The following is an 18,853-nucleotide window of genomic DNA, read 5'->3' as shown; positions in this document are numbered from 1 at the left end:
AAATAAAGATGTCAGTTGCAGAAAGCAAGTTGCCATGTGCTGCAAATGTTGAAACTGCAGCAGGAGCAGCCTCTGGCTGTGGGTCAGTAGGTGGTAAGCAGCAGGAACATGAAGAAAGTGGAATTTCTTCTCAAAAAAAAAAAAAAAAAAAAAGCAAAAACCTTAGGCTCACAGAACAGGAGAAAGCTGCAGATCGAGAAAGTGGGGGGCTAGGGAAGGAAGGCAGATTTTGGGGGCGGGGGACAGGGAATTTGCTTCTGCAGTCCCATACTTCCTAGCTGAGGAAATGGTGAGGCATGGCCCACTGAGCTCTTTCTCACAGAGATGTCTAAATTACAGCTGTGGGCCCTGTGTTAAACACTCCAAACACCAACTGCTCACCTCTCCAGACGGCAGTCTTAGTGAGTCAGTGTGCAGGCTGGCTGGAGGATTTACACTAGGTAGGAAAAAAAAAAAAAAAAAAAAAAAAAACCACACCAAGAGTAACACCAGATAATAAAATGTAGGACTTATAGCCCAATTATGGGTCCTCCTGGAACCACGAGAAATCCCAGCAAATATTTCATAATTTACAAAGTTAGTGTTATAAAATAACCAAGACAGATGCAAAACTTGCAAGAAGTTTCATTTTTTTTATATGGGATTATACCAACAGCAAAGAAGTGTAACTAGAGGAGCAAGTATAACTCCTAGAATGTTTTCATATTTAACTTTAATGGGCTAAATCAAGTAAATGTCCACATCAAAAAAGCAATCCTTGATTTAAAAAAAAGTCCTCAATGAAGGGTTCTTATAAAGGCGGGGGTAGTCACATCTGACTATATGAATTTTACTTGCACCCTCTTATAGCTTGGGGGGGAATGAGTTTATTTTTATTATAACTATAAACTTCATTAATCATTTCACAGGAGACATTAAAATAATTGTGGGCAGTCTGATATTGTCCCCTGCAAGCCACATGCCTGGCCTGCAGATACACTACTACCACACAGCTGAGTTAGAAGACAGTGTAAAAATTACTGTGGAACCACATAATTGCCACACCATTAGTGGCGGAGGGGCTGAAGTGGGATGAGTTCTAATACAAATTATTCCACATGAACTGAAAAGGGGTATGTACAAACAGATGCAAGATTTGTTTTTTGGTTTATGTTGTTTAGTGTTTATTTTATTTGGGCTGAGTTGCACTCCAGAAATCACCTTTTTAAAATGTTAACGATAATAGTTAAGCACCAACTTCCTTTTCAAGATTTCCTCAAAACAAAATTGATTTATATTCAAATCTCCTCCTACCCTACTTACACCAATGTACTGATAGACTACATTTTGTTTATTCATTCATAAGTTGACAGACATCTGTATAATTACTGTTTGGCTATTATGAATAATGCTGCTATTTTTTTCTGTGAACATGTCTGGGTTTATTCACAGGCACGCACATTATAAAGGGCAGGTGGAAGGGGCGTAACTAACTCTGGGGAACACTAACTATAGGACAGAACCGACACTGGTGCCAATATGCCTATCCAATCAAAAATATAGAACGCTTCACAAATCTGCATGTCATCCTTGCACAGAGGCCATGCTAATCTTCTCTGTGTTGTTCCAATTTTACTGTATGTGCTGCCGAAGCTAGCACTATAAAAAATATATTTTAAAAAACTCTTATGGGCAAAATTTGTGGCACAGAAGGTTAAGCTGCTGCTTGGGTTGCCTGCATTCCATCTCAGAGTGCCTGGGTTCCAGTCCTGACTACTCTACTTCCAATCCACAGTTTCCTAAGGCACCAGATTATGGGTCAAGTGTTTGGACCCATGCCATCCACATGACAGACCCAGACGGGGTTCTGGGATCCTGGCTTTAGCGTGGCCCAGCCCGGGCTGTTGCAAGCATTTGAAGATTAAACCAGAGGATGGATCTCTTTCTCTCTATCTCTTTCTCCGCTTCCTAACTTGCTCTGCCTTTCAAATAGGTGAAAAACAAATAAATAAACTTTAAAAAGAAAAGTATTACTCTGCAAAAAGCTATCCCTCTCCATTCAAAATTTTCCCTCCCAAAGAGGTAAACACTATTGAATCTCTCTAGCATTTCTAAACATCTTGAAGACTGTTTCAAATTCCCTAGCTTAATCTTCTTTAATTTATTTATCCTATCTCCTATTGATAAATGTTTAGATTATTTATTAGGTTTTGCCACTACAAATAATGCCAATGAATATTCTTATACAAATGTATTTGTGCATGTGTGCCAGTATACAAAGTGAAATAAATTCATGTAACGTGAATGGCTGGATCAAAGGGAATTTGACTATAAATCAATTTTGTTTTTAGGAAAATCTTAGTTGTAGAAGGTAAAATAGAAGAGGTTCAAATCCTGTCACTTTAGTAAGGGTGTGTTTAATCAGCAGCACCACTAGAAAGCAAGTAATCCATGGCAGATTTATTTTGGCTAATAGCTGAGATATAATTCACATTACATAAAATTTACCCACTTGAAGTGTACAATTCAATAGTTTTTAGTGGCTCAAAGAATGATGCAACAATCACCACATTCACATTCCAAGTTTAAGACTTTGTGATAACCCCAAAAGAAACTACTTCACACACCAGCACTCACTCCTGATTCCCCCTCACCCTATCCCACCCCTTGGCCTCACTCACCCACTTCCTATCTTCATATATGTGCCTGTTACAGACAATTTATATAAACTGAATCATATAATACATAGTCTTTTGTGCTTGGCATAGCACAAAGCTTTCAACATTAACACATGCTATAGCACAGATCAGAATTTCATTCATTTTTATTGCAGAATAATGTTCCATAGTATGGATAGACCATTTGTTAATGCACTCATCAGCTGATGGACATTTTGGGTTCGTTCTTTTTTTTTTTTTTTTGCTATTATGAATAAATAATTTTTTGTGAGCAAATTTCTGCACAGATGATAACTTTTCACTTCTCTTGCATATATACAAATATACTTATGAGTGAGTGATGAGACAGCTACTTGTATAAGTTACAAAAAAAAAATGTGAATGTTTCCAGAAAAAAAGAAAAACCAAAACGTGACACCTAATAGATTAACAACACACTAACAATAATTTGGTTTCAAAGTACGAGTTCCTATCTTTAAAACTTTCTAAAATATGACATTTATTTGAAAATGAATATTGGGGCTGGTGCTGTAGCATAGCGGGCAAAGCCACCACCTGCAGTGCCGGCATCCCATATGGGGAGTGGGGAAAGACAGAGAGATTTTCTATCCACTGGTTCACTCCCCAGATGGCCAGCATGAACTAGGCAAAAACCAGGAACCAGAAGCTTCATCCAGGTCTCTCACATGGTTGGCTGAGACCTAAGCACGTGGGCCATCTTCCACTGCTTTTCTGAGGCCATCAGCACAGAGCTGGCTCAGAAGTGGAGCAGCAAAGACACAAATCAGGTGGCAACTACCTGCAGCACCATAACACTGGCCCCACATCTATAATTTTCATTTCTTCTCAGTTCTAATTCTCTGAAATGTCTTCCTCAATTACTCGAACAGCCCTTGTCTTGACTGTCGAGGAGCACTGTATTATTTCACTTTACCTAATTTTTTTATTCTTTTTATTCTTTAATTTATTCATTTTATTTGAGAGTTAAATTTTCAGACAGTGAGAAGGAGAGACAGAGAGAAAGGTCTTCCCTCCCTTGGTTCACTCCCCAAATGGCCGCAAAGCCAGAGGTACGCTGATCTGAAGCCAGGAACCAGGCACCTCTTTCTGGTCTCCCACATGGGTGCAAGGGCCCAAGGACCTGGGCCATCCTCTACTTCCTCCCCAGGCCACAGCAGGGAGCTGGATTTGAAGAGGAGCAGCTGGGACTAGAACCAGTACCTATATGGGATGCTGGCGCCGCAGGTAGAGGATTAACCTACTGCGCCATGGCACTCGCCCCATTATTCTTTTTTTTTTCTACTTAATATCGTTGGCTGAATTCCTTACTTAACATAGAATTAATCATAGATGTATTAAGTCAATTGAAAATAAACCCCAGTTAAAAATAAGAGTGGGAATGAGAGAGGGAGGAGCACATCAGCACACAATCCCATAGACCTACCCCTAAAGGTGAAGCTAAAAACTTGCATTGGGACTCCAAATCCCATTTAGCTGGGTGGCACTAATCCCATCTTATGTGATAAAGTGATCATATTAAGTATGAAATTGATCATATACATAGGACCATCAGTCAAAGGGATCACATAAATAAGATGAAGTGCCTGGTAATAACAATAGATAGAATTACAAAGGAGCGAAAGTTCCAACATGGGAAGCAATCCACACAGCAGACTCATAGAATGACAAGCACCCTAAACAGCACTCTGACCTCAAAATAAGCACCTAAGGCCTGACTGAAAACACCACGAGAGCATTTCAGGCATGGAAAGTCAAGACATAGTGGCAAAAAGAGTACTGCATGAAGGATCTCTATGAGTGAGACCCCAGTGGAAAGAAGGGACCATCAAAGAAGGATGTACTTTTCTCTGAAGGGAGGAGAGAACTTCCACTTTGGATATGGCCCTGTCTAAAAACCGACAGTTTGTGAACTCAAAAGGCTTCCATAGCCTTGGCAGCTCATGTCAAGAGCCTCGGGTGATCACTGATGTCAAATATAAGAGTGTCTGTTGTTAAATCAACAACAGGAGTCACTGTGCACTTGCTCCCCATGATGGGCCTCCGTCCTTCTCTCTGTACTATGAGAATTAATGGTAAAACTTGTCTTCAAACTATACTTTATACTTTGTGTGTCATGTGGGTGCAAATAGTTGAAATCTCTCCTTAGTAAAGAATTGGTCTTCTGTATTTGAAGTCAATTAAAAACGAATTTTAATGGAAAATGGAATGGGAGAGAGAGTGGGAGATGGGATGGGAGTGTGGGTGGGAGGGTGAGAATGGGGGAAAGATACACTATATCCCTAAAAGCTGTACATACGAAAATTTGCATTCATTAAATAAAAACCTTCAAAAAATGTCTTCCGTATGTTCCATGTTCTGTATACAATTCAATAAACTTGTTCTGAGCTTGTACTACGTTGCCATGTACCATGCTATACCAAAAGATAAACTAATAAAGACTTCAAGTTCCCAAAACTCCATTTTACTAAGTGTAATATTTTTTGATAACCTTTGTAGAAAGTGTGACCATGTTATCTATTCTTCTTCCAATTATTTTTTCTTTACACTCTTTAAAAAAAAAATGTAAAAAAAAAAAAAAAAAAAAAGAGGCCTGGCATAAGATCTAAGCAGGTTTGCAAATGCAACTGATTACAAGAAAACTTAATTAGTAAGAAAACAACTGCAGGTTCACAATCTTATCATTTAAACATGTTAGGCACAATTTAAAATTCATTAATATAAGTTATGAAAGCCTCAACTCAACTCTGCCTCTTTTACTAATTATTCATGACTCTGTTTACACCAATGTTATTTCTCCAACAAATTACTTAGTAATTCATGAAACAAACTCATTTTCTGTCCCTTCAGTTCTTACTTAAAACTATGTTCTGCAAGAAAGGACAAAATCGGTCTGGCATTGTGGCTTAATTGGTTAATCCACTGCCTGCAATGCTGGCATACCATATGGGTGCTGGTTCAAGTCCCAGCTGCTCCACTTCCCATCCAGCTCCCTGCTAATGTGCCTGGGAAAGCAGCGGAAGATGGCCCAAGTGCTTGGGTCCCTGCACCCACATGGAAGACCTGGATGAAGCTCCTGGCTCCTGGCTTCAACCTGACCCGCCCTGGCCATTTCAACTACTTGTGCCACAGAGAAACACTGAGCAGCCAAGGTAGCCACAAAGAACAAAGCTGAAGACCGGATTTCAAACTATATTACAAAACAGTAGTAATTAAAACAGTAAGGTACTGGCATAAAAATAGATTCATCAACCAATGGAACAGAATAGAAAACCAGTAATAACTCATACATTAAAGTCAATTAATTTTAATATAGGTACGGAGTATACATATTTGAAAAAGAACAGTCTCTTCAGTAAATGGTATCAGGAAAACTGGATCCACATAAGCAAAAGAATGAAACGGGGCCTTTATGCATCACACTCTATATAAAACACAACTCGAAACTCAAAATGGATTAAAGAATTAAACAGAAGACCTGAAATGATAAAACTATGAGAAAAACACAGAGGAAAAGCTACTTAACATTAGCCTGGGCAATTATTTTTTTTTTAGATTTGACCCCAAAAGCATAGACAATAAAAGCAAAAAGAGACCAATGGAATTACATTAAAATAAAGTTTCTGCATAATAAAAGAAATGACAAATGGAGACAATTAGGAGAATATTTTTCAAGACACACATCTGATGAGGTGTTAATATCCAAAATATATAAAAACTCAAACAAATTTATGGAAAGAAAACAAAGAATTTAATTAAGGAATGAGTAGAGATTGGGAGGAAAGGGGAAAGAGTGGAGGGAATGATGGTCAAAAGATACAAAAGCATCAACTACACAGAACATGGTGTGTGTGTGTGTGTGTGTGTGTGGGCTTTGAGATACTTTGCACAGCATACTGAACATGGTAAATAAAAGCATATACATTTCAAAAATGCTGAATTCAAATTTCCAGAGTTCTCAACAAAAAAATAGGCAATTGATATGTTAATTAACCTGATTTAATTATTCGACATTACATTCAGCAATCTTAACTTCATCTCCATACAATTATAATTTGAAAATTTATAGTTAAAAAATAAAAAATAAACATTCTACAAAGCTACTTAAATTCTCATTAATAACAGACTCTACATAACACATACACACACCTCTTCCTATTCTAATCTCTCTGTTTTGATGACAATGGTCTAGCGACACTGTAGTAACAAATACTTGTAAACCCCCAAATCTCAGGGGCTTAATGCAACAAGGGTCTTGTTCTTGCTCAGGTACCCATCTAGCATCAGCCAATGTAGGAGAGCAGAGGGCTCTACTCCACACGATCATTCTGGAATTCAGCCTAATAGAGATCCCAGCAACTGGAACTCACACCCTCCAAAGCCACTAGCTATGGCAGGAAAAGTTAAAGCATCCAAGTGGCATGCTATCTCTTAAATGTCTTGACCAGGAAATGATACCTATCACTTCCAGTTACATTTCATGTGCTAGAACAAATGTGATCCCACCTAACTGCAAATAAGCTAGGAATTATAATCTTCCAATGTGCCCAAGAAGAAGAGAAAAACTTTGAATAGAAAAAGTTGAAACAGATACAAGCTGCTAGAGACAACCTCACCAAGGCTGAGTGCACCTCACTGCTCTCAGAATATACATTATGCAGTGTGACTGCTAAGGTATATACATCGGGCATAAATAAATCCATTCACCCTCCTTGGATTCTCCACACACCAGGACACACCACATTCCGACTTGGGTTCAGCAGAAATGAACAATTTACCCAATTGTTTGTGGGATCTTTTATAGAGCTTATGTTGAATGCAGTCCTAAGATTAATTAACTTTCAGGCTTATTCAAAACAATATAACCAATTCAACAACACCATCAATAACAAATATGTACTGAAACTGCATAGCTAAGAACTCAGAACATGGTGAGAAAATTACAACTGATCATTGTGACACAAAGACCCCCAAGCAAACTACCCCAGGACCCTATGCCTCTCCTACATACCCTATACTCCACTTGAGGACATATCACACAAAATCCACCTGACCTCTGTTATAATACACAATGCCATGCTCTCCACCTTGTACTTATTAAGGTCTTCTCAATAAACAGTTATTTGAAGGAAACAATGAAGGGACAGAATCAATGAAATTATAATGGAGTGAATCCTGTTAGGGCCTCTTCTGCTCTAGCCTCTTTCATAACAACATTCTGGGGCTAAAAAGCTGGGACAGGAAGAGTGGCATGTTTCCCAGAAGAATTGGAGAAGGTATGTGGAATGGATAGCCAAGTTGGGCTTTGGCTCACAATGCCCCAAGGACACTGACAAATAGCCCAATAATAACCCATCTGAGTCTCAGAAGTCACTTCTTAGAGCTGCCCTATAAAAGCCAAAGGGAATTATTCATTAGCAAGTGTGAATAACACTAGATACCACCAGCAGATTGTGTTTGGCTTTGCTGAATTATTCATTAGCATTTGTGAGAAATGTACAATCCAAAGGGTGTTAAACCAATCCAGATTGTTCTATAATGTTTGCTTTCCTTTAAAAAGATTAAAATAAAAAAAAATCACCTCCAAGCTACAGTTCTTATATTTAAAAATCAGTTATAAACCTGGTTAAACAATCAGGGGAAGAGAAGAAAGTGAAAAAAGAAAGGAGTATCAGCGATCATATTTAATAGTCATCATTTAATGACAGGCAGTAGACTGAACTAATGTTTGTTTACCTGTCCACATCTTGCCTTTTTTTTTTTTTTTTTTTTTTTAGATGCTGTATGGTCAAAGACAGTGGGAGCTCTACAATGAGATTCATATGTGAGTTGGGGCAGGAGCGGGTAAGGGGGGAGGATTCCTTTGAGTCCTGTCACAGAGCAGATGCAAATTTAATTACTGCACGTTAAGCTTTCCATCTTGTCTAGGTGTCCTTGGAAAGCAACTGTAAACAAGAAGCACTCGGCAATCAGGTGTCAGGGGCTCATTTGATCTGCTAGGAAATATGTCACAAATCACTGGCAGGAAGTGAGTCGGGAAGGGGAACAAAGAGGTAGAAGTGACAGTGTTGGAGGCAGATCTTGTGGGTGTGCCTGTTAGTGCTGGGGACTGCTCCCACTGCCAGCTCCTACTTCCCAGGGAAGGTGCTCCCTGGCTGACAACACCCTCTCATCTCACATTTGTTATACATTTTCCTATGGTCTGCAGAAATCACCACCACAACTGCAGAGGCAAATTGGAGAGACACTAAGCACAATTAAATTATCTGCGACTAAAGAAAACCTAGCATGAGCTAATTTATTTTTCTTTAAGATCATGGCAAATATCTGGATTTGAATGCAGAATCTAAATTCAGGCAAAAAGGAACATATCAGTCAGCAGTCTCCATGAAAACCCTAGGCCTCGCTGCTTTCCCGTTCTTTAGTGTGCCTCTAATTGAATAAGAAGAATGTTCCATTCCGTGAAGCGCTAGGTCTGAACCTGGGCTGTCAAGTGCCCCGCGGTTTCCACGATAACGGGTGCCGCACTTGTAGGCAAGCGAAAGGAAGTGATCCCTGAGTGTACACAATTTGTCATTCTGCAAAGAGCCTGTGGCCTTCCTGAAGGGAGCCCTCATCCAGAGCACACTACTCCCCTCCACCAGACAAGTGCAGAAAACACATGCTGGGACTCACAACCAAACCAGGGTTCCAGAAGACTTTTCTGATTTATTGCATAGGAGTTTTTAAACAGATTGACTTAAGTCTCACTCTTCCCCACCACCATAATGAACTTCCAAATAGGGGTGGGGGAGGAATGAATCTGAAAGCCATCAAACTCTCCTAGAAGCAAATTACCCCATCTAAGTTTCTTATTTGCTTATCTCTAAAACCAGGGGAAAAATGGTGACTATGCAAAGCTCCTTTTAGGATTAAAGGAAATAATACATGTAAACTGCAGCCAGAATTATTATGTTAAACAACAGGGGAATTAATATTAATGATGCAATCATTATCTGCCTGGTAACATAAGTACACCCACAATAAAAATATATATATAGTAAAAATCATGCCCAAAATTCTCCACAAACATGTTACAATTATTTTATTACATAACATATCTAGGTGTGCACAAAAGTTCTCACCTCTCCCCACCTTCTCACTTTTATAAATAAGAAAGAGACATCAAACGACTCATCTAAGTTTCCAAGGAATTGATTAGTAGCTAAATATCAGCCTGTGAGCAAAGGAGGAATAGAAGCACAGCATAAAGGATGGGAATGGCAACTGGGATTACCAGAGTACATGTCCCACTCATGTTCAGATGTCTTTGTCATCTAATTTTTACATCCATTTCCTTCTAATTGTGGCACAGGACAAAGTACAGAACCAAAAAGAGACACCTAGTGGCCAAGTATATTTCCATTCAGACTAGTTTCATAGAAAAGCACGCTAAGTAACTTCAGTCTGAAAAAAATGTGATCATGGCTATTAAAAAATAAATATAAATATAAAAGAAATGTAATAATTTGCATATTAAATAGGTGCATTTTAACTCTTCTTTCAGCCCAACTAAATTTCCCCTGTCTATGGATTATCTTTCCTAGAAAGGCTTCTGGAGTCATTTACAACCAGGTACACATTCAAGTCTGCCACTGACTTGCAGAGAAAGCAGTACACTCTCTAACCTCTTCCACACTGGGGAGCCAGTAGAAAATTATACCTGACAGGCAAACTGAAGTAACCAGAGGAAGCTGCCTGGGGATGGGGATGGGGATGAAGAGCCAGTCCCAACTTATCCATTCCAGAAACTAAGGGGACCAACAGCTCCACAACCCAGAATCCTTAAAGTGTTCCTTAAACAGCCTTCTTAAAACCTTGGGTCCTTTGTTTTCTCATCTGTAAAAGGGTATAAATAATGCCTACAGGTTTACCATGATAATTAAGTCAGATTATACATATAAATACAACGCCTAGTATACACTTATTCTTGTACTCAAGAAATACTCTTTTTGTTTCTTCTATACTTCCATTAATGACATTCAGGGATCCCATTCTATCAATAATTGCCAAGGTATATTATGTGAGGTATAAGTAACAACAATAACATAGCTATACTATCAATCGAGCAAGACCTGGGTTTGCCTAAACAAATCCCCACAACCACCTCAGAAGGCAAGTTAGTGGATACCTGCTGCTGGCCACTCAGTCATTATTCTAACAATTTTTTTTTAAGTTTTCTTATTTATTTATTTGAGAAGCAGAGTTACAGATGGAGAGAGGGAGAGACAGAGAGAAAGGTCTTCCTTCCTTTGGTTCACTCCCCAAAATGGCCGCAACAGCCAGAGCTAGGAGCCAGGTGCTTCTTCCTGGTCTCTCATGCAGGTGCAGGGGCCCAAGTGCTTAGGCCATCTTCTACTGCTTTCCCAGGCCATAGCAGAGAGCTGGACTGGAAGTAGAGCAGCCAGGACTAGAACTGGAGTCCATATGGGATGCCAGCACCACTGGTGGAGGATTAACCTACTGCACACGGCGCCGGCACCCTAACAATTTTCTTGTCAATAAAATCCTTATATTGACTGAGGCAACAATGGCCTCACACAGAAAGACTGCCTTCACATACTTCTTTGCAGCTAGGAGTGGCCAAGTGGCACAATTCTAATTAATGAAATGGAAAGTCTACTACTGTTTTCCTGATTAAAAAAAGATTTTAAAGCCTTTCTCAGGGCAGGCATTTGGCATAACAGTTAAGATACTAGTTGGAGCCGGCGCCGCAGCTCACTAGGCTAATCCTCCACCTTGTGGCGCCGGCACACCGGGTTCTAGTCCCGGACGGGGCGCCGGATTCTGTCCCAGTTGCCCCTCTTCCAGGCCAGCTCTCTGTTGTGGCCAGGGAGTGCAGTGGAGGATGGCCCAAGTGCTTGGGCCCTGCACCCCATGGGAGACCAGGATAAGTACCTGGCTCCTGCCGTCGCATCAGCACGATGCGCCAGCCACAGCACGCCATCCGCAGCGGCCATTGGAGGGTGAACCAACGGCAAAGGAAGACCTTTCTCTCTGTCTCTCTCTCTCACTGTCCACACTGCCTGTCAAAAAAAAAAGATACTAGTTGGAACACCCATATCCCTGAGTGCCTGGGTTGGCGTCTTGGTTCTGCTCTTGACTACTGCTTCCTGTTAATATGCACCCTGGAAGGCAGCAAGTGATGACGCAAACACTTGAGTCCTTGCTACCTACATGGGAGACATGGACTGAGTTCCTGGCTCTTGGCTTCAGCTGATACAGCCTTGGCCACTGCGGGCATTTGGAGAGTGAACTAGCTGATGGAAGAGCTAGCTCACTTGCTCACTCTCTCTCTCTCTCCAACCTTCTGAATCTGAATAAATAATTAAAAAAAAAAAAAAAAACTAAAAAGCCTTTTCCCTTTCTGCCTGGACTCCCTCCTGCCAGGCCACTTTCTGAGAGTTTATATACCACCTTCAAATAAAGCAGCAGCTGAATGACGAGACCAGCCACTAAAACAGCCTCCACTGATGCCTGCCTCCTGGTTCCTAGCCTTTCACCAGTGCAAGCTGGTTCCAGTGACTCACTCCTAACACACAGAACACTGCAGAAGTGAGGGGACAGTACCTCCCAGATCAGGTTACAGAAAGACTGTAATCTCTGTTTATCTCTAACTCTATCTCTCTGAGACTCTAGGGGAAGCTGACCGACATGTTGTAGGCTGCCCTATGGAGAAGCCAATGTGGCAAGGAACAGATACCTCCAGCCAACAGGCGCTGAGGGCTGCCAACAGAACAGGAACAAGCCTGAAACTGATTCCCTACCTGCCAACATCTGGAGTGCAGCCTTGCGAGAGGCCCTGTGCCAGAGTCAACCAGCTACACCTATCTGGATTCCTGACCACAGAAACTGCAAGGCAATAAAGACCTGTTGTTTCAAGTTGCTAAGTTTTGTGGTGATTGTCACACAGCAACGACAGAGTGCAGTCACCCATCATTCAATGAAAGTCCATGTTGAGAAGGGCGGCACAGGACGCCGGAATGACCCTGCCTCCTCAATGACCTCACTGGGCTGCCTGACCACTACCTGCCTCAGGACTCAGTAAAGTGAGAAAAATAAATTCTTATTTCATCCAGCAACTAAAGCCAATTCCAAGCCATACAGTGCATGCTGTTATTGTTACTATTAGTGTTCCTAGGTAACATCTAATGAATTTATAGTACACAAACAGGAAAAGAACATTGTAAGTTCTCAAATTTTACTTCAGTAGAATAAACAAAGAAGTTACTAGTAAACAATATTCAGTCAAAAGGGTAAATGACAAAAGCACATAGGATGACTTTACTGTCTAAAAATGCACACATACACACACATAAAATACACACAAACTCATACAAATGCACAAAAAAAGTCTTGACTATCACAGCCTAGGGGTCAGCACTTTTTCAACTGCAAAAATCCAGAGGGTAAATACTTCAGGTCTTGGATGTCTATTGGGACAGCTACTTGGCTCTGGCATTTTAGCACACGCAATCAGTCATATACAATACACAAATAAATGTGTGTTGCTCTGTTGCAAATAAAACTATTGTTTATGGAAACTAAATTCTGAATGTCATATAACTGTCACAAATCCCAAAATGTTATTCTGGAGAGGGCATCTGGCACAGCACAACACTGCTTGGGACACCCATAACCTGTAGCAGAGTGCCTGCATTCAAGTCCTGGCTCCACTGCCAATTCCAGGTTCCTGCTAACATACACCCTAGGAGAAAGCACGTGATGGCTCAAGTACTCTGTCCCTGCCAACCACATGGTAGACCCAGATTGAGTTTCCAGCTCCTGGCTTTGGCCTGGCCCAGCCCTAGCTATTATGGGCATTTGGGGAGTGAACTAGCAAATAAGAGATACATAGATTCTCTCTCTTTCTCTCTCTCTCTCTCTCTCTCTCTTCATTTTAAACAAATAAAAATGATTTTTTTAAATACTGCTCTTCTTTCGAATTTTCTTCAGCCAAGTAAAAATGTAAACACCATTGTTAGCGCAATAGCCATACAAAACAGGCAGCAGGATGGATTCAGGCCACAGGTGTAAGTTTGCTGATCTCTGTTCTGGGCCAAAATGTGAGAATTATGAGAATCAGAGTGAAATAAGATTAAGCTTGACTTTTCTCTTCTTCATTAAACCTTTCACCACTGTCTCAATTTATAATCATTACGAGAGATCTTCAAAACTTCATGAAAAACCATTTTATTTAAAAATGGCATAATTTTAAAGAATTTTTGTACCAAAACAAATTTTGTTTTCATATTATTTTTCTAGGAATTTTTGGAGGCCCTTTTGTTTTATAATTAGCATATACAGTAGACTTTTGTTCCTTTAGGGCAAGTAGGAAATGAAGAAAAATATTTCTTGTGAGACACTGGGACACTGAAAGGCACTTTGAAAGACAACTTGGGGTAGGCATTGTGCTATAACGGGTTGAGCTGCCACCTGTGATGCCAGCATCCCATACTGGCACTGGTTTAAATCCCAGATGCTCCACTTCTGGTTTAGCTCTCTGCTAGTGCACCTGGGAAAGCAGCAAAGGATGGCCAAAGTACTTGGACTCCTACACTCACTTGGGAAACCTGGATGAAGCTGCTGGCCCATAGGTTCAGGCTGGCCCAGCCCTGGCCATTGCAGCCATTTGGGGAATGAACCAGCAGAGATCTTTCTTTCTTTCTCTCTCTCTCTCTCCCCCCACAACCCCCATTTCTTTCTCTCTATAACCCTGCCATTCAAATAAATACGTTTTTTAAAAAATCTTTTCGAAAAAGAAAGACAATAGCTCTGGTTCCCACCAGATCAGTAACAAAAAACTGTCAGCTGTACCACAGTAATATTTTCTGTGGCCCTCAGTGATTCTGCAAAGTGGAAGGAAAATATGTGGCTCCTGCAAAAGAAGCAATGGGAGACAGAGAACCGAAGCCACCTGGGAGAACCTGCTGTAAACCGTGGGTGTTTTCCCTTGAAAAATACAACTAAGACACACTAACTATAAAGAACTAAAAATATATTAAGCACATCTTCAATCTTAGGAGCATATTATAAGTTTCATTTTCTCAGAAAATGTTCTTTTCATTTAGCAGAAACATAATGTGGAGATATAATTGATTATAAAATTCTAGCTTGCAATTTTTTTCAAACTATGTGCAGAATCCTTCAGTACTATAAAACAGATGTGGCTGATGACATCCACTCACTATGTCCAGCTGTCCAGCTTTTAAATACACTCTACACCCAGCTAGGTAACTACACGTGTAATATTCAGCTTTGTAGGCACAATGTCACAAAGCCACTCTAGCTGTCAGCATTCGTGTAGAAAAACAGTAGGACAGGGAAAACACAAGTTCTAGTGCTTCTTGTTAACATTTGCTGTATGATCCCAGGGCTAGAGATGGCACTGTTACATATTCATGTCAGCATAACAAGCAAGACACATCCTTCTAATTTTGAAAAGGCTTCATCTAAAATGAGAAAAAAGTCAACACAGTTCTAATTACTTCAAAACAAGTGACACTGGGTTTACCTTATCATTCATATATTCCTGCTATAGATTTATGATGCTTCCCTGAGAGACTGAACTTTATATTTATCCCTCTTTAAAAAGAAAATAAGTGTTTAAGTGCCACTGCCTGCAGTGCTGGCATGCCATATGGGCGCAGGTTCAACTCCTGGCTGCTCTATTTCTGATACAACGCCCTGCTAATTCGCCTAGGAAAACAGAGGAAGATGGCCCAAGTGTTTGGGCCCCTGCACTGACATGGGAGACATGGAAGAAGCTCCCGGCTCCTGGCTTCAGACTGGCCCAGCTCCAGCATTACAGCCATCTGGGGAGTGAACCAATGGATGGAAGAACTCTTTGTGTCTCTCCCTCTCTCTCTGTAACTGTAACTTTCAAATAAGTAAATAAATCTTTAAGAAAAAAAAAAAGTGTTTGGAGCCGGCACTATGGTATAGTGGGTAAAGACCCCACCTGCAGTGCTGGCATCCCATATGGGTGCCAGTTCAAGACTCGGCTGCTCCACTTCTGATCCAGCTCTCTGCTGTGGCCTGGGAAAGCAATGGAAGATAGCCCAAGTCCTTGGGCCCCTGCACCTGCATGGGAAGACTCAGAGGAAGCTCCTGGCTCCTGGCTTCACATCGACACAGCTCTGGCCCTTGCAGCCAATTGGGGAGTGGACCAACGGATGGAAGACATCTCTCTCTCTCTCTCTCTGCCTCTCCTCTCTCTGTGTAACTCTTTCAAATAAATAGATATTTTAAAAAATTGTTTATAGCACTTTATTCATAATGGCTAGAAAGAGGAAACAACCCATGAACAGATAAAATATGAAACTATCCACGTAATGGAATCTTATTTTGAGCCAGAAAAAGATACAAAGGATACACACATTTTACAACATATATCAATCTTCAAAACATTATGATAAGCAGAAGAAGCCAGCCACATAGACCACATATTGTATCATTCCAAGTATATGAAATGTCCTTAACAGGAAAACATATCAACACAGAAATTAAGTTAGTAATTGCTTACAGCTAGAGGTGGGTGGTAGATGGGAGGGAAGAAGAAATAACAACTAAAAGGTACAGGGCATCTTTCAGCAGGAATGAAAATATTCTACAAATTTGACTTTAGAGGTGATAGCTGTACAACCTGTGAATACACACACACATGCACACACACACACAAAAGTGAACTATACACTTTAAACGGGTGAATTACAGAATATATAAATTGTTATAATAAAGCTGCTTAAAAACAAACAAAGAGCTGGAGTTCAGCCAATGGTTAAGCTGAATGGTTAAGACACTTGAATCCCACATCGGAGTTCATGGTTTCAATTCCTGACTCTGCCTTCCACTAACACAGACCCTGGGAAACAGCAGTGATGGCTCAAGTAGTTGAGTTACTGCCACGCACCTGGATTCAGTCCTGGCCTGGCCCCATCCATTGAGGGCATTTGGGGAATGACCCAGGGAATGGGAGCTCTGTCTCTGACTTTCTGCATCTCAAGTAAATAATTACAAAGAAAACAACTACAGCCAGCAACAACAAAAGGGGGGGGGGGGTGGGTCATAGATGAGTGGGCGTGGGCAGAGCCTGCATTGTGGCACAGTAAGTAAAGCAGGTGCCGCCAGCATCCCACGTCAGAGTGTCAATTCAAGCCCTAGCACCTCTGTTTCCAATCCAGCTTCCTGCTAATGCACCAGGGAAGGCAGCAGAAAATGGTTCAAGGGCTTGGGACCTGGCACCCATGTAGGAGACCAGGATTAGAGCTCCTGGCTCCTAACTTTGGCCAGGCCCAGACTCAGCTGTTGCAGATATCTGGGGAGCGAACCAGTGGATAGAAGATTCTCTCTCTCTCTTGCTCTGCCTTTCAAATAAATAAAAAAAAATTTTTTTTAACAACAACAGCAAAAAAGTAGTCATCTCTTACTGGGGATGTTAGTGAGGAATAGAATAATCATTCTCCATTACAATCTTTCTGTACAATGTGATATTTTAAACACGTTATTAATGTGATGAAGGAATTAATATCATTATTGGAAAAAGTACATGCAAAATGATACAAACATCACAGAGTACACATTCTTTCCCCATAACGTTATAATAAGGGAACAAATCAATGTGTTTCCCTAGAGGATTTCACACAGGAAAAAGAAATAATGGCTCAAAATGCTATTAAAAGGAGCACCCTCCATGTGTGTGTGTGTGTATGTGTGTGATGTAAGTAAAATGTGTCCACCATGGAAAATTTAAAACATTCTTAGGACATCAATCAACCCAGTCTGTCTACTGACAAAAACTTCACTGTGCTCTGCAGAAACAGGTGCAGACACGGTTCCTGCCTTCCAGGGATTTACCATTAAAGAGACATGAAAGGTAGAGCAATGCCACGGCCAAGTACAAAGTGACCAGAAACTGAAGGGATAAATGGGCATAATGGCAGGGAAGGATTTGTGAAGACAGAAACTTTACAGCAGAATCTTAAGGGGCTAGAATTTCTCCCACATGAATGGAGGAATGGGAAAGGAGCTGAGTATTGGGTGGAAGCGGGAGTGAGTACTCCTGACAAAGTAAGTGGAGCTGCAAGAACAGGGGGAAAGACAGTCAGAATTGGGAGAATTAGCTGGTAAGGTTAAGTATTATTCTGGAAACCTGTGGAACTTGGACTTTATATGTCACACAATTTAGGCCTACCCTGAATCAAAGTCAAATAATAACAAAATCACTGCCAGCAAAGTCAAAGATGGATTAGGGAGAAAAATGAAGAACAGACAGCAGCGTATCAGCTAGGAGACTGCTGCAATTCTGCTGGAAGGAGGTATTCAGTGGTGACCTAAACTAAGACAGGCGGTAGGAATCAGGAGGGGCCAGCTTTTCAGGCTGCTAACAGATCAAAGAGAGAAGGCGACAGAAAAGAAGGGTGACCACAAGATTTCTAGAGGAGCCTCAATACTGACTTGGGGAAGGAATGAAAACTATGACTTGATGGTAGAATATTTCAAAGACAGTAAGCAGGGCATCTGACCTAGTTTATCTCAAGACAGTAGAGAAGAACACAGATGAGTTGAAGTTGTCCATTACAATGCAGGATTCAAACTCAGGAGCCACAAAGCCCGTACTCAAATTCCAGATCTCTCTGCTACTCGCTGGAGATCACTGACACACCATTTAACCTCTCTTGCCCTCTTTTCTTCATCTATACAATGGAGACAATAAGAGGACCGATCTTATAGAGTTAACATGTTATTAAAAGAGATAACATGATTAGAAGAGTGAGTTGTTCATATTAAGAATCATATCAGGACCAGCGCTGTGGCTCAGCGGGCTAACACCCTGGTCTAAAGCGCCAGCATCCCATATGGGCGCCAGTTTGAGACCTGGCTGTTCCACTTCCAATCCAGCTCTCTGCTGTGGCCTGGGAAAGTAGTAGATGATGGCCCAAGTCCTTGGGCCCCTGCGCCCGCATGGGAAACCTGGAAGAAGCTCCTGGATCCTGGCTTCGGATCCATGCAGCTCTGGCCCTTGCAGCCAACTGGGGAGTGAACCAGCAGATGGAAGACCTCTCTCTCTCTCTCTGCCTCTCCTCTCTCTATGTAACGCTCACTTTCAAATAAATAAATAAATCTTTAAAAAAAAAAAA

General features: G+C 41.0%; 1 protein-coding gene and 1 non-coding gene across 8 annotated transcripts in view; both read right to left on the bottom strand.

Annotated features, from left to right (window-relative positions):
* The window catches only part of FTO (FTO alpha-ketoglutarate dependent dioxygenase), a 416,527-nt gene that overhangs the window by 357,155 nt on the left and 40,519 nt on the right, over positions 1-18,853 (bottom strand).
* On the bottom strand, positions 1,533-1,639 carry LOC127491417 (U6 spliceosomal RNA). The gene has a single exon (XR_011384349.1). It is a non-coding gene; the product is annotated as a U6 spliceosomal RNA (small nuclear RNA).

Source organism: Oryctolagus cuniculus, chromosome 18 (assembly GCF_051225735.1).
Source record: "Oryctolagus cuniculus isolate XC-2025 breed Fujian yellow rabbit chromosome 18, ASM5122573v1, whole genome shotgun sequence".
Lineage (NCBI taxonomy): Eukaryota > Metazoa > Chordata > Mammalia > Lagomorpha > Leporidae > Oryctolagus > Oryctolagus cuniculus.
Note: the sequence above shows the minus strand (reverse complement) of the source record. Positions and strands in the feature narration are given on the sequence as shown.